This window comes from Triturus cristatus, chromosome 11 (genome assembly GCF_964204655.1).
Source record: "Triturus cristatus chromosome 11, aTriCri1.1, whole genome shotgun sequence".
In the NCBI taxonomy this organism is placed as follows: Eukaryota; Metazoa; Chordata; class Amphibia; order Caudata; family Salamandridae; genus Triturus; species Triturus cristatus.
In genome coordinates, this window is record NC_140594.1 from 369,033,095 (window position 1) to 369,046,312 (window position 13,218).

The window sequence follows — 13,218 nt, forward strand, 5'->3', positions numbered from 1 at the left end:
GCATGGATATATCCAGTTTTGGGATTAATTACTAATTCTTTCTGTTTTGGGACCGGGTTGGAAGGTGGGACGTCAAAACAATGCTCCTTGGATGGAGTGGGAGCTGTTTTTTCATTTGGTGACAGTCTATTTAGAGCTGTGTTTTCGGTGCCAAAGTGTTTGGATCCTAAGATGATTTAGGTTTCAGCACCAAAGAGATTATAACGATAACATGTTTCGGTGCCGAATGTTTCGGCTAGGTGTCCGAATGGGGCCGACTTGATCCTGAGCCAGAAGGTTTTGGTATTTGTTTTGGTGCCAGGCCCAAAGGCGGGATGTTCGAAACCTGTTCTCGGTGCCGACATCGGACAGAGTTTGGGGCAGGAGAGCATCGGTACTCATGGTATGCTGACCTTGCGGGATGTCTTCTTTAATGTCGGAGTTGCCTTCTGACAGGGAGATGTGTTCTTCCTCGGCTCCTTGAGCGTCGAAGACATTGTGGTCGAAATCTTCTCTGAATAGATCCGGAGCGAAGCCGCTATGTTGATGCATTTCGTGACGTCAAGCCCGACAGTCACGGAGCGTCTTCTGAAGCAGAAAGATCGGAACACGTTGCAGTGTTGTTTGTTGTGGTTCGGAGAGATACACAAGTTGCACACTTCGTGTGAGTTGGTGCACGGATTATTGGCGCGACATCGAGGACAAAATTTAACTGGAGTCTGTTCCATTGACTGCGAGCAGGCGTGACGCGGCTAGGCCCAACGGCCTTTAACAAGGTTTACGATCAAAAGAGATTTTCAGAATCTATAGGATACGCTGAGAATGTGAAACGCAATCGAAAAACAATACTGTTGAGGGTAAGTGGATTGCGCACCAAGGGGAACCCGAGAAACGGTGTAGGACTGGAGCAATTCACTTCCGAACCGGATGGCGGAAAAAAACAATCCAACAATGGAGTTGATACCCATGTGCACTATCACCGAAAGGAGGAGTCACCTACCTCGTGACTGGAAAGACTTCTTCGTAGGAAAAAGAAACTGCAAACATCCGGACCATCACTAGATGGCAGGAGTATGCAAAGCATGTGATCTACAACTCACATGCCTCGAACATATTATTTCCCTGATAAGGAGTGCAGTCTCTAACCACCAGATCAATTGAGGATTTCTGGAGCCAAAATATTTTAGTACATTTTCAGGGTAATAAATTATTGGGGTTCAGATAATTATTAGGGTTCAGCTCTCACATCATACACTAAGAAGTGGCATCTGGCACAAACCAGTCATTATTTTGTACTGCTCCCTTCTAAATATTCAAGATCAGGAGCAGGTCCTGTTGCAGGCGAGATCCTTTGCAGGCAAGTGGTAGGATTTTACTGATGCACAATTGAAGAGAGCATTTTCTCATCACACAATGCCCTTTTAAAATACACCCAATTTAACTATTGGCAATGCACCTTCTTCACACCAGCCAAACTCCAAACATTATACTGTGCCTCAGCAGACACCTGCTCAACATATCATCAGTGAAAATCAACAAAGTGATGAAAGGAATGCTTGAGTTAAACTCGGTCCATGGTGATCGCGCAGGGCCACATTCCAGACCATCCCTTTCCACCTTCCATGCCACCCTGCACAAAGACCAGCAACGTTCAAATTAGTCTTGGTACAATTCCAACACCAGAAGTCCAGCAAGAACTGCCAGGCCAGTTCATCTCCAGATGGTAATACAAGTAATCCCAAAGTAGTTTTGGCATACTTGCTCCTTGTCATTGAGGTGTACCTTGAGTCCTGAGGCACAATAATCAAGAAACCTACAGCTGGGCTTAGCCGTTGCACATAGGCCGTCCACATCAACAACGTGATGGAAGAACTGGCTGAATTAATCTCCAACAATGGTGATCCCTAGTCATTTTCCAGACAAACTTTTTTCACCCACAATGCCACTACACAGAGATCAGCCATGTTAGTCTTGGTCCTGCTCTGACAAGAACAGTCCAGCCTAAACTGCCAGGCCAGGGCCACTCCAGACAGATAAACAAGCATCCGCGCACAAGCTTTGGCCTACTTCGTCAGTGAGGTATAGCTGTAAAACTAAGACTTAAAAGTGAGCAAAGGACTCCCTTGCAGCCTTGTTGGGCCTCATCATTGATGTGATTTATGGCACAGTGGACATGGGGCACATGTCTAGGAGCATCTGTCAAACTTTAGGCAGCTCACCGATAAACACAAAAATAATTGGTAAATGACTGAACTACTGCCCCCTACTGGTAATTTCTCAGGCCATATGAGAAGCAAGTGGAAGTATTTATTTTAGCGGTAAGATGCCTAATATGTATAAAATGCACCTCATAGATGTTTGTTACCATTTACCATTTTGAACCACTTGACTGGCGAGGGACAGGTGGTGGTTGAGAAGGGGAGTTACTTAATTATTACATTGCAGTCCAAATACATGTATTAAGGATACAATGCTGAAAGAAATTATATTTGTATATACTGCAAACTGCTTGTAAAAATCAAGTTAAATAAAAGTATTGTTTTGTACATCAGCTAAAGTTTAAATACTGCAAAGGCTTGTTGCCCCCCCCCAGTCCATCACAGTCACCAACAATCTGGATAACGTAAAGGACTTGCATGGCAATTATCCTGGGTTTGAATACTGTGAAGGTCTTACATGCCTTCCTAGCTACCCAAGTTCCTGCACAGTCAGGTTCTCGCTTTGGATAATGTGATGGCCCTGCACACTTCGTTCTTTTTTTATAGCAGTAACACCATGTCACAGCCCCCTTCTGGCCATGCACTGTGAGGGTCTTGCACATCAGCCTCAGTTTGTCACGGGAAGGTTTTCCACACCTGATTAAATTTGTATAGTGGGAATGTACTCCACGGTTATTTCAATAAAGCTGAATAGTAAGGTCATAGTTTACAGAAGATACATTTTCCACAACAGGAATCATTTGCAAATCTTATTTATTCAAAGTTTGTTCGGTACAGTGCCAGTTTAACATTCAATATTAAAATGTCATAACATGAAAATGCCAGGATAACAGAAGTGAAGAGATGTATACAGATGCACTTGCATGGGCAAGAGCCTAACATCATTTGTATCCATTCTTAAAGCTGTTCGAGGATCGTTTCTTAGCCTGAAAGAAAGAAACATTTTAAATCTTCAAAGGTAATCTTACACTAACTCTAAAGCATGCATTTTGCTCAGTATTAGAATATGTTTGGAATAATGTACTTCCATCATAAGTAAGGCTACTTGCAAGTCACCTAAGAGTTCTGTGACAAACCTAAGAAGCATAGCTAAAGATAGAGGGCTTGATTTATAGAACGGCAGGTGGCCAGCATGAGGACGGAGAAAATTACGCTGTAGCCATGACTAACAGACCAACCGCCAAATTTATAAATGATTGCCAAGCAGAAGATCATTTACAAAGGGATTGGCAGTAAATGCCGTCATGCCGCTTGCTGTACACGCATTGTACTATATGCTACTGGGCTATGTCACAAGGACGCAGCCCAGTACCAAACAGTATTTTTTTCTTTTCAAAAAGAAAGTCCCAAAATGCATTTTTTTTTCTTAAAAGAAAAAAATACAATGCTCCCATCACCATGGGAGTCCTTTTCCCTGGCAGGGGGAGCAATATAACGATTTAAGAAGCAGTAAAAAATACTACATGTCCGCACATTTAAATTGGGCGGGCGGCCATGTAGCCATTTCTCCGATGGCCCTTAGTCCTCAGGGCCATCAAAGATGTTTGGCCACAGCGGAGACAAAGTAGTCTCCGCCGTGGCCAAACTGGAGGTTTGCCTGCAATTAAATCACGCAGGTGGTTCTTGAAATTGTCGGTACGTATACTCTGTTGCAACAGAGTATACATACCTCCAATATATTAATTGGGCCCAGAGTTCCTTTCAGTGTGCACAAAACTCTGGGGTGACTTGCAAAATTTATTTTATGTATGGTAGAAGGTATTTTATATCCCATAATAAAAGGCCACACGATGAATATTCCTTCCCAACACCCATTATATTCTTGGTCTTTTGCCCTTTCTGATCAAATATATCTGTTGTTGCAGATAGTAAACAAGTTACTTACCTTTAACAACAGTTCACCAGCATATGTACCATTCATGGATTCACATGTTTCAATATTTCCCTGTCATCAAGCTTTGAGCTCCCGGTAAAATGTATATTGTGATACAAAGAAAGTATATTTGAAACAGTTTAAAACTATGTTACTTTGGTAGCACAATCATCTTGTTAGAAACACCTGGCCTTCAACCAAAGATGTGAGAGTGCACTGATCTTCACTTACCCAAAACGCTTCTATCCATAAGATCTCTACAGCACTGGTGTGAAAGGATATATTTTTAAAGAGCCTCTGATCGGGGAGGAGAAATAATCACATGCTATGGTAAGAAAAATAGCAACACTGAATAACTACGGTTAAAGGTAAGTGACCTTTTTTTTTCAGCATGGGATCTTTCATAGATTCACCTGCTTGAATCAGAATAGCAATTAGTATCCAGTGAATAATCCATATACATTTTTTCCTTAACATTCTGTGGCATTATGGAGTGGATTATGCATAACTGAATCAAGACTTACCTTAGTGGAAGAGATAATGCAAAACCACTTGACCAAAAGTGGATTCCCTGAAAGAGTCCAAATCCAGGCAATAATGTCTTCTGAAGTTGTGGCGACTCCTCTACTTTGCAGCTCTACAAGAGCCACAAAGAGCTGCTCAGACTGACGGAAGGACTTGGTACAGTCAATCAAGCATTTGCGGATATTTCATGAGTTCAGCGCTCGGTAAGCGCATGTGTTAGGGTTCTGGAAGAATGCTTTGAGAATTTTGAATTGGTGACAAAAAAAACACGAACTTTATGGAAGTGAAAGCAGGGTGTGGTGAATGTGAAAGTGTGACTTTCAAAGACTCGCTTAGTGGATGTGAAGGCCAACAGCACAGCAGTTTTCAATAACACAAATTTGTTGCAGCTTTGTGAATGGTTTGATGAGGATTCAGAAGATCATCAAAATCAGAACAGCCACTAAGAGAACGCTTATTGAGCCATACTTGCCAGATGCAGGAGATAGGGTAACATTTGGCAGGGTTGTACCAATACTAGGTGGAATCTATTGCCCGATATAGAAGTGCTTACATTTTGCTTGATGAGCGTTGGTGAACCTCCGATCTGCCAAAGGTGTGAGAAATATAAATAAATATCTAAATGCAAACTCCAAGTGTTGATGAGTCTTGTAGAAAAACCCAAGGAGGCTGGGTCCTAGTGGAGAATCTGACCATTATCCACAGACAGTGGTTTTACGTTGGAACCATGCAGGCGTTGAGCAAGCATGCCTTAATAATGCAGTACAAACAACTAATGCATCTTTAAACACATTTTGTTACCATGCAAGTCGTTACAACGACTTGCCTTAGGGAAAGCTCTGGAGTTGGAATAGTATAATTTACTAATCCAACTGCAGTCTGTGCAACAGTAGGATAAGTGTTGGACTTAAATTCCAAAATCAATTTAACAACGCTTTCCTTAAGGCAAATTGTTGTAATGACTTAGGTGGTAAAGGAATGTGTTGCAAAAACGCGGTGGTGGTTTGGACTGCGATGTTAAAGCACAGCGTGGTTCAAGCCGCGGTGTAAAGGCTGTTTCCCATTGACAGTAGGTCATGATGTGTTCCCAGAGGGATGGGTGGAGCTTCGGAGAGATGAACGAGGTGAGGGAACCAATACTGGCTGGCTCAATTAGGGCTCTCTCTTGACTTTGCAGAGAACTCCTTGGACGAAGGGAAGCAGTGGAAGGAAAATTGTAAGTAAAGGTCTTGAACCATAAGAACGAAAATGCATTTTCCCTCGATCCCAGATGCCACCACCCACTGACAAAATACCTGTTTCTTGTTTGATGGTGTTGCAAACAGATTTAATGCTGGGTGGCCACTGTGCTGGAACATGATGGTTGCCAGATCCTATTGCAGCTCCCATTTGTAAAAGACAGACGTTTTCTTGCTGAGCGGGATCAACTAGTTTTTTGACGACTCCTGGGAGATGTTCTGCCCTCAAACAAATTCTGTGTTTTAGTGCCCTAAACCAAATGAGCTGTGCTTTCTCTGACAGTGCAAGAGACTTTGTGCACTCTGCTTGATGATGTGAAACATGGAAGTCTAGTTGTCCCATCTTACTATCCCTGGCGAATTGTGTAGTCCTGGAAGGAGAACATGCAGTCTCTTTTAGACTGCCAGGAGGTCCAGCACACTGATTTAAAGGTAATTCTGCTAGCCTCACAATTGGCCCTTTGTAAACCTTGATCGCAGACTCCCCAACATTTCATGTGACATATCTATGGTCATGACAGATTGAGTCAGTTGAGATTGAAAACGTAAACCTTGCTTTACTTTTACTCTATTCAGCCACTATATTAAGCTATTTTTTTTTTTTTTTTTATCTTTGTTTATTGGTTTCAGTCATAGCGATACATGTATGGTTTGGACGATATGTTCAAACTTTCAACAAACAGTCGAGCAGACATTCAATTCCTTTGTTCATATTAAACATTTCCTGCAGAACCCACCTGCCTATGCATTTCCATTTCGATAACCGGCGACACACATAGATCCCCCCGATATTTGTTCCAATGTGACCATTTCTTATCCCATTTGTTTGGACATCCCCTAGCCTCGAACACCTCGGTTTCTGCCAACATACATCTGTCCATTTCTTTGGCCCACTTAGTGGCGAGTGGCAAGCCCACTCCCCCCCATCCTCTAGCCAGCTCTGGTTTTACCAACGTGAATTGCTGTTCAACTTCCGTCAGGTCTGTCTCTCCCCATATGTTCAACAATCGCAGTTGCGGTGTGAATTCTATGTCCTTCCCCAACGCCTTGCACATGTGGCCTGAAGCGTCCTCCCACAGGGTGCATATCTGAGGGCAGGTCCATATGGTATGGTAAAATGTAGCCTGTCCACCACATCCCTTAATACATCGGTCATCGGGTTTGGCTCCTATTCCTAACTTTCCCTGTAATATATGATCGGTGGAGTATTCTAAGTTGGATCAGCCTGAATCTCTGTGTGATAGCCGCTTCTCGGGGAGACATCAGTGCTGCCTGCCAGTCCTCGTCATCCAGGGGGCCAATGTCAGCCTGCCACCTCTCCCTAAGCTTCGGGAAAGTATCCGGCAAATTATTACTCAACTTCTTATAAGTTAGAGATATTGCCTTCGAGCTAAGGGGCCCGTCTAATACGCGATCCTCCAATGGTGACGAGTCCGGAATATCTTTAAGAGAAGGAAATGCTGACTGGATCGCATGTCTGATCTGTAGATATCTGTACATTTCACCTTGTGCCAGATGATACTGGTTCTGGAGGTCACCAAAGGTGATTATTGCGCCCTTCTTAACCAGGTCCTTCACTACCGATATCCCAATGAGGTCCCATTTATCGAATCCAGGCTGATGGCACAGCATACCTAGCTTTCGGGTAACCCACAATGGCGTGGCCTTTGAGAGGACACCCGTCCATCCCAGCCGAGAAGTAACCGTATGCCAAATTTCCAATGTATGTTGGGTAGGGCCCAAAAATTTCCTCCTGTTTCTCCCACCCGTAGTGTACAGGGCCCCCAGATATCCTGAGCGGTCCGTTTGGCACCGATCCAGGACATACGCTGGATCATCTGGAGGATGATATATCCAATGATTGACGGTCGCCAAATGGGCCGCCCAGTAGTAGCGTTGTATGTCAGGGAGTGCTATGCCCCCGTCGTACCAGCCTTTCGTCAATTTTCGCTGTGCTATTCTGGGGGCCCTGCCATCCCACAGCAGCGTGCGGATCTCCCCCTCAACCGCTTTGAAATACGAGTCTGGGACTCTGTGGGGGCAGTTTTGCAGTACATAGAGAAAACGAGGAAGGGCTAACATTTTAAAAAGTGCTGCCCTCCCCACCAACGTCAAAGGCAAAGTCCTCCAGTGCTTCACGTCTGCTCGTAACCGAGCCAGAGGTGGGGCCAGGTTGGAGCTGTAAAAACAGGCCTGTTCCGATGTGACAAATATCCCTAAATAGCGAAACCCCTCCGTTGCGACTGCTACAGCGCATTCTGCCGGTACACGAGGAGCTTCCCCCCTCAACATAAATAAGACGGAATTGCGCCAGTTGATCACGTATCCCGAATATTTACCAAAGTTCGTAAACATGTCTAGCACAACTCTGATCGATTTGTATGGGGACGCTAGGTATAAGAGTATATCATCCGCATACAGGGAGAGTCGATCTTCCACTCCCACTTTCCAATGTAACCCACGTATCATCACATCTCTACGGACCCAGTCCGCGAGGGGCTCCAGCATGAGGGCGAATATCAGCGGGGAGAGCGGGCACCCCTGTCTAGTACCTCTCCGCAGCTCGAACGTCCTAGATGTGTAACCATTAACGCTCACCTGTCCCAACACCCCATACCCAAGCTATGAATTTGTGGCCCAGTCCCACCCGTTCCAGGACCTCGAACAGATATGGCCACTCAATAGAGTCAAATGCCATGGAGGTGTCAAGAGATAGCACCGCCGCATCCTCTTCAATATATTGCCTACGAGCCATCACATTATGGAGACGCCGTATATTAAGTGCCGTATTTCTCCCTGGCATAAAGCCCAATTGGTCTGGGTGGACCAGAGATGTAATGACAGTCCCCAATCTATTCGCCAGGACTTTTGCCAACACCTTTGTCTCCACGTTAATCAGCGAAATCGGCCTATATGAGCCACACTCATCTGGTGGCTTGCCCTGTTTGTGGATGACCACGATGGTGGCCAGTCGCTGGTCTACTGGTAAACTGCCCCTCTCTAGACTTTCTTCGTACATGGCTCTCAGGTGTGGCACAGTCAAGGAGGCAGTGGCTTTCAAGAACTCTATCGGGAACCCGTTAGGCCCCATCGCCTTACCTGACTTAATTTGCCCTAGGGCCTTGCTTATTCCATCGTTCGAAAGGTCGGCCTCCAGGGTCTCTCTTTCCACATCCGAGAGGCTCGGTACCCGGCTATCGATTAGAAGCCTACGAGAGTCCTCCGCCGTGTAGCCTGTGGAGGGGGAGTATACCGTTTCAAAATAATCAGCGAACTTCTCCGCTATGTCTTGTGGATGCAGCACTACCTCGCTTCTCGGTGTCGTCAGTTTATGTACCCACCTATTCCCTTGTTCGCGCCTTTCCAGCCACGCCAGTGTCCTGCCGGCACTATCCCCAAGTTCATATAGTCTACATTGGGTGGAATTGTGTTTAGCCACCATCTGTTCCCTTGTTTTTATCCTGTATTCATCCTGCTTCAGTTGGAGTCTATGAGTTGTGGTCGGTGAGGGATCTTGTGAATGCTCCCGCTCTAGTTCAGTGAGGTCGGACTCTACCTTGGCCAAGAGTTCACGCTTCTTGGTGATATAGCCCTTCTTTAAAGACAGAGCTTGCCCCCTAAGAACCACTTTGTACGATTCCCAGAGTACTTGCGCGGATTCGACTGAGCCCACATTTTCAGTAAAATAGTTCTCCGTTTGCGTGCGGAGTTCTTCTCTGATGTCAGGTACGCGTAGGAGCCGTGGATTAAGGACAATGGTGGAGCGTGCTGCTCGTTCCCGATGCGTATGTTCCATCCAGACCGGGGAATGGTCCGAGATGCCCCTGGGTAGAACTTTATATTGGGCGAAATTACCTATCGAAGGCAGATATGTGAGGAAGTAGTCGATACGTGATAAACTACAATGAACACTAGAGAAATACGTGAATAATTTCCCCGTCGTGTGGAGTGCGCGACCCACATCCACTAGACCCAGTGCCTGCACAAAGTCAGCCATGAGAGCATTAGCTTTCTCTCTTGACTTCGGTGGGTGGCGGTCTACGGTGTCATCTAAGGTCATATTGTAATCACCCCCCATAATAAATGTGCCCTCTCGGAGACCGGTCAGCTTCCTTCCCAATTCCGCCAATGCCGGCCTGCCCAGACTAGGTGGCAAATGCACCGAAAGGATATTAATGTTCTTTCCCTCCCATTGGGCCTCGGCTCCCACAAAACGTCCTCCTGTATCCGCCCATGTCTTATGTACTATGAGGGGCATGTTTTTTTTTAACCAAAATGGCCGTTCCCCTAGAGCCCGTGGTGTAGTCTGCGTGTATCAGAAGTTTGTAACCCCACCTAGTGAGGGCCTTGGTTTTTTGACCCACCAGGTGCGCCTCTTGTAGCAAGACCACGTCGGGTGAATGACTCTTAAGGTACTGTTGGACTATCCCTCGCTTGATCTTATCACCGACTCCATTGACATTCCAGGACATTATAGAAAGGGTTCGGTCTCTATCTGCCCCCATTGCTACGTATCACATCGCTTCCCCATATTCGGATCATCTCTAGGCAAGGAGAAGTTTGAGATCGCCCACTCACTGTCTGCCCTCCAATGTTGACCCTGTCCACTGTATCCTCTCGAAACACTTTATCACATTGCTGACCAATAATACATTCCAAAACGAAAACACCTTCCCAACTTCCAGGCCTCCTGGAGCCCACCCCCCTTCCCGCCCCCCAGTCCCTCAGATAAGACCCGAGCAAACCCCCCCACCTCCCAACCCCTCAACAGCTGCCCCCCTCCCTGCCCCCCGCCCGTGGATTCAAAACTACCCACTCCCGAACATGGCAGAGTGCCTCTCTCCCCCACTGAAATGCTAGAAATGCACGGGGTGAACAACTCCCATCCCCGCCCGTTCACATCACAATGAACCTATAAATTCTCGCCATCCACTAAGCATATTGTCCAGACTCATTCACATCACATCAGATATCCCCAGGGAAGTCAAAAATTAGCAGCCAGTCCCCGTCAGTGTTGGTTTCGTTCCCATTGAATAGATCAACCCCCACCCGCTTCCCCCCTACTTGCACTTTCGCTTGGGCTTCAGCTCTCCACCGCTTACGCCAAGGGTCCTCAGGCCTGCTCCCTCTGTAGTCCTTCATTCACTACAGGACCAGTCGTGGCAGCGTCTATACAAAAACCCCTGCGTTGGGTAGATCTGTCCGGACGCTCTCGTCTCTGGGTGCCCACCGTAGTCCATCCTTCCATCCAGTCCCAAACTGCATCCGGTGAATCAAAAAACCACACTTTGCCATCTGACTCCACCCGCAGCTTCGCAGGGAATAACATCGCGTATTTCACCTCCCTGTCCCGTAGTTCCCTCTTAACCGCTTGAAAACTGCGTCATTGGGCTTGGACCTTGGCCGTGAAGTCCGGAAAAAATGTCACTTCATAATTGTCTATTTTCAGTGGGGGACTAGATCTCGCTTTTTGCAGGATGATGTCTCTGTCCCGAGCAATAAGGGGTCTCGGGGGTGCTCCCGGCTTTGGCTTTCCACCTGGCACTCTATGAGCTCTTTCAATGGAGAAGTAACTGGACAGGGTCTTAGGCTGTAGGTGTTTCGTAATTAGGTCTTCGACATAGAGGTCTGCCGCCGGCCCTTCCGTTCTTTCTGGAACTCCAAAGATGGGGATATTATTGCGGCGGGCCCGGCCTTCATAGTCATCAAGCTGCTGTGCCATCCTCTCCTGCTTCGCCTTCAATTCAAGCATCTGAGTCTGTAGCTCCGATGTATCTGTCTGTAGGGCACTGGTGACCACCTTGAGCTCTTTCACTTTCTCGTCTAACTTCCGGAAGTCAGCGTGGATGAGAGATACCTCCACTGTAACTGAGTCCACTGAGGCGCGCACACTGTTGATAGCCGCCATGACATCATGCAGAGTCGGCTCCGGTCCTTATTGAGAGGCCTTCGCCCCCCCTCCCCCTTCTCTGGCTGCGGCAAATCTCCCTTGTCCTCCCCTTTGGACCACGCGAATTTAGCCAGTTGCTTTTGGGCGTTCGCCTTAGCCCCTTTCCCTCCTGACGCCATGGAAGCACTGCGATGAGAGACCCACTAGGTGAGGACACAGGCCAGCTTCCGCCAGTCCAGCGCAAATCGTTAAACGTGGGTGATTACGCCTATGCGATTCGCCTCCGGGTTCTCCTTGTGAGTATCGGGCGTCAGACTCTGGAATGGCGTAGTCCGACTGGGCCTCTCCACTCCTCGCCCCTTTGTTCGTTCGGCATGGTAGCCGTCGCCCCTCCACACTCCGTCCACTGCCCACCGTCACACCATCTCCATCTAGGTTCAGTGGTGCCTCCCAGAGTCAGGGCTCCTAAGCTCCCGCAGCGGCTTCCACAGCAGACACCTGTCTTTACTATTGGGAGTTACAGGACTTCCAAGGCCCTCCACCGACCTTTGTCCTACCACATACTGCTTGTCCGTGAGTCCACTGTTCCTGCACAGGCACCCGAGGTCCTCTGGGCCAAACACCCCCAGCCACAGGCACCCCTCACAGCCGTCTTCCACCACCTGTGGGCTGAGTTGATATATAAATCAAAAGTCACTGCCGTGTCTAGCTGTCTGCCCAAGCTCTACATGTAGGAGTAGTTCTAGGTCCTACTATAAGCCGCTTAACATGCCAGAGATCGCCTCCTATATTTGCACATGTCCAAGGATCCCGTGCCCGTGGTTTCTCAGTATCTTTGTCACCGTGTGCTCTCGACTGCACTATGCCACCGTGCTCTATTGACCAGGTGGGTCCCGTCACGTTCCGCTGTCCAGATCACCACCGTCGAGGTCGCACGGTAGCACTCCCTACCAGACGCCACCTCTTGCCTGGCCCCCGTGTGTCTCCTCCACCGCTTTGGCCTCATGCACCCCCTGTTGACTGCAGGCCCAAGCCGGGGCCTCGTGCAGGTCCTGGTGGTCGATCCTCGTGAGCCTGGGGCCGCCACGCCCCCTCGTTGTCCCAGGCTCTTACGGGTGTGCTAATTCGTGTGGCGCCAGGTCCCCGCTCGCCTTCGCCCCCCCTTCGGAGTTGTATTCAGGCTCCCGTCTCCTGGGCACCACGCGTACCCTCTGCCCGCGGCCGCACCACACAAGGGCCGCCGAGCCTGGGGCTCCAGTGACCTCGTCACTCACCAGGACCGCTATTACGCTGCAGCTCCGCCCGGTCCGGGAGTCCTCCGCTGTTCCTCAGGCGCCTCCGGGGGCCAGTATCGGGCAGAAGCCTCTTCAGTTCCCCACCAGGTCGATCCTCCATGTGACGGCGGCAACCTCTACGATCCTGTGCCGCACTTCCACGCTGCTGGCGCACGCCATTGCCGTCGCCGCCAAGACGCCGCAGCGAAGGAGCCGGACC

The 13,218-nt window shown here is 48.0% G+C and overlaps 1 protein-coding gene across 9 annotated transcripts in view; it reads right to left on the minus strand.

The window, feature by feature from the left end:
• Nucleotides 1-2,934: 2,934 nt before the first annotated feature.
• The window catches only part of GPAT2 (glycerol-3-phosphate acyltransferase 2, mitochondrial), a 1,263,238-nt gene continuing 1,252,954 nt past the window's right edge, over nt 2,935-13,218 (minus strand). For all 9 annotated transcript variants that reach the window (XM_085634201.1, XM_085634205.1, XM_085634208.1 and 6 more), the window contains one exon: nt 2,935-3,124. The gene's annotated coding sequence lies outside the window, so the exon portion shown is untranslated. The remainder of the gene's footprint in view (nt 3,125-13,218) is intronic.